Genomic DNA, 3,885 nt, shown 5'->3' on the forward strand with positions numbered 1-3,885 from the left:
TAGTGGAACAGACAATATGGAATTCCTTCAAATGCTTATGTGGACTCTCACCTGCAAGACCATGAAACTTGGGCAACAAATGGATCAGTCCAGTCTTGAGAACAAATGGAACATCCTCATCAGGATATTGGATGCACAAGCTTTCAATATCGAAATCAAGTGCAACCATCTCCCTAAAAGTCCTCTCACGAGGTGGAGGATGTGCCATATTGTTCTTAGTGTGAAAAACAACAGAATTAGAATCAGAATCAAGTGCAGATGCAACAGATGCATTAGATGCAGTATGCACAAAGTACTCAACAGTGGGATGCACAATATCCAATGGAACAGACTCTAAAGATAAATTTCTAGAATGCCTAGCTAACCTATGAAAAGTTCTATCAATCTCAGGATCAAAGGGTGGTATAGGCCCAGGATTTCCCCTAGTCATACACTGAGTCCACATTAGCCATCAACGTCCCATCACCTAAACCTTATTCTCCCAAGATATCTCCTTTCTCCAAAATTACTTCCCAAAATCATCATCATTCCAATCCAATAACGTGTTGCACCAAGGGGGCTCTTCCTTCAAGACTTGACATGACCGTGCATACTCTCAAGATTAAATCACCATCCTCCTCTTGATAAAAGCCAAAACCGAGAATTTTTTTTTACAAGCTCCGTGCTCTCCTTCTAAGAAAATGAATGCACCGTGTGTGCCACTAAAACGAAAAGTGAATCTACGCCTACAACACCGTGTGCTTTCTCTCCACCCATGCTGTGACACCTACTGTTACCATTCCTCTTGTTGTTGTCCGTGCATAGAACGAGTCACCACTTCCCTTCTTCCTTGCTCCAAGTCACAATCCCTACATGTTGTTGTTGCTTCTCAATGTTCCAAGAGGTGCTTCTCATAACGTGTGGCGGCTGGAGCTCTCCCTATTCAACAACCAATTTTTTTCTTCAACCGAGAGCCCCTAGACGCGTCACTCCCTCAAGGATGTGGCAGCTCCAACTGGGTGCAGCAAGTTGAGCGTGTCTCCCCCAAAACCCAACCAATCTCCGTGTGAAAGCAGGCCCTCCATCCCATCATCACCAACCCGTCAGCATATTGGAATTAAAAAACAAAAAGAACATTCAATAAAAGTGTTGTAACTAGATGGAAGCGGCAATGAGAATTCAGCAAAGATGATAAAAAAAAAAGGTTTAATTGCTTCCTTTGTTCCCAGTTTGGTTGAATTGTGTCAAATTCATCCTCATTTTTAAAAAAGTTTCATTGTCGTCCTCACGTGGTGTAAAAGTGTCAATTGAATCCAAACATAGAAAAAATTTGTGTCAAAGTAGTCATCTCCGTTAAATACACACTAACGGTGTTAAGTGGCTGATTATTTGGCATTAGAAAATTAAAACGTGGCAAATGAGTCACAGTAGTGGTAATGACGTGTCAATGACGTGGCATACGGCAATGAAACTTTCAAATCTTCCTCATTCTTCCAGTTCAGAAAGACATGAGACTCTCTATTCTTTCAGCTAGGAACTCCGACGAAGGATCGTCTCCCTGCGCGCATACGGCTGCCCCCACCAAACCGACCACCGCGAAGAGGCCCTCTGCCTGGTCCATGACGTCACCGGCGACCCCAAGCGCCACCAGGATCGCGGCTGGCCGCGGTGTCAGGTCCTCTCTCCTGCCCCCTTTCCGCGCGATAGAGGAGAAACTCTTTCAGTCCGACACCGGCCTCCGCTTGGGCACGTCCAGCCACCGGAGGCAGCGTTCAGGCCCTTCTCACCCTCCGATTCGGCGCGAGTTCTCTTCCTTCTCCATCGAACACCGCCAGTGCCACGAAACGCGGCCAAGGTCGCCGCCAGTTACCGAACCCCGAACACCACCTCTGAGGCAACGAGCGAAACCCTACCGTCGACGAAGCTAGTCACCATCGTTCTCGCCGGAGTTCGTTTCGTCATCGACGCCACCGATGGCGCCTCTCCCTCTCTTTTCTATCCTTTTTATTTACTGGTTGGTTTGGGATTTGGTTCTTGGAATGGTTGATGGATGATCCAGTGAGAAAAATGGGGATGAATTTGACGAATTCTAGAACGGAAAGGGTGGAAATCCGAGAGGGGCTGATCACGGGTGTTGGAGATGAAGGCCCCTGTTGGAGATGAAGGCCCCTGTTGGAGATGAAGGCCCATGAGGTAAGGAAGAAGATGAGGGTGATGAGCAAAGGGGTCAGTGCCACGAAGGGGTGAAGATTGATGATGGTCGTTGGCCGTATGCCACGTCATTGACACGTCATTACCACTACTGTGACTCATTTGCCACGTTTTAATTTTCTAATGCCAAATAATCAGCCACTTAACACCGTTAGTGTGTATTTAACGGAGATGACTACTTTGACACAAATTTTTTCTATGTTTGGATTCAATTGACACTTTTACACCACGTGAGGACGATAATGAAACTTTTTTAAAAATGAGGATGAATTTGACACAATTCAACCAAACTGGGGACAAAGGAAGCAATTAAACCAAAAAAAATCATTCCATTCCTTCAATTCAAAAACAACGTTCAGCTCCAAAGAAAAATTTTCGAAACTACAATAGTCTCCAAAAACCAAAAGACCGAGACCGAGAGTGAGTGGCAAGTGGCGACTATAACCCTTGGTCGTGTGTGCTCTCTTTAATAGGGGTGGGGTCCACACAATAAAACCCTAGGGTCCAAGTCACTAACTTCTAATTTTGGGTCTAATCTAGTTTACCAAAAATTGACCCAAAATGTAAGAGTTGATTCAAAAATCCTAAACTACTGAATTACAATTTAATTAATTCTAAAATGTCTGTGTGGAGAGTCTTGAATTTAATTGCATTCTTCCTGATGTCCCAAAATGTATCTCCAAAATTTTTCTTGCAATCAATGATGAAAATAATTAACTCAGATAATTCAAATTAATTAAAATAAGAATTTCTGGTCAAATTAGGCACAATTAGCAAAAACGGAAAATTACCGGACGTTTAAGCACAATTCCCTGATTAATTCTAGCACAATAAACTAGGTGAAGTCAAGAAAATATTGACTCATCACAGGTTCACAAACCAAATTGATGCTAGATGCCTCAGTTGGAGGTAATATCAAATGCAAGACTCCAGAGGAAGCTTTTGAATTGATAGACAACATGGCTACTAATGACAACGAGATGCATAGTGAAAGAGGAGCTCCAATTCAACAAAAGGGAGTCCTAAATTTGCAATCTCAAGATGCCCTTGCACAAAATAAAATCATAACTCAACAGTTGGAGAATTTAACAAAGACACTCGCTAAGTTGCCCAAGGAGGTGAAGAACGTTTCACAGGTTCAACAACAACTCTGTGAATTGTGTGGTGCTGACCATATCAATGGTCAATGTGCTTTTCCAGTGGAGGCCCTAGAAGATGTCCATTTTATGGTCAATCAATTTCAAAATCAATTTCAATACCGCCAAGGGAACTTCAACCAAGGGTGGAAACCTCACCCAAGCATGGGTCAAGGTCAGAATGGACAAGCTGGACAAGTAGGACAAGTTAAAAGACCACAACAGCAACCATGATTATGGCAACAAGTATCTACATTAAATGAGAGATCAACAAAGCTTGAAGAAACTCTTCAACAATTTATTCAGGTGACCATCTCCAACCACAAGAGCACTGAAGCTACAATTAGAAATCTGGAGATACAGGTTGGCCCAATGGCTAGAAAGTTGGAAGATGTGCCTGACAGGAGTTTTGAGGCTAATACTGAGGTTAACCCTAAGGAAGAGTGTAAAGTTATTGTGAGTACATGTGATGAGAGGGTGGACGAAAAGAAAGAGAGAGTTGAGTTAGAAAAAAGAGACGAAAAAGAAGAGAGAAAAGGTGAGGATGAGAGGAAAGAGA

Source organism: Vigna umbellata, chromosome 8 (assembly GCF_029865625.1).
Source record: "Vigna umbellata cultivar VRB3 chromosome 8, Vumbellata_1.0, whole genome shotgun sequence".
Taxonomy (NCBI): Eukaryota; Viridiplantae; Streptophyta; class Magnoliopsida; order Fabales; family Fabaceae; genus Vigna; species Vigna umbellata.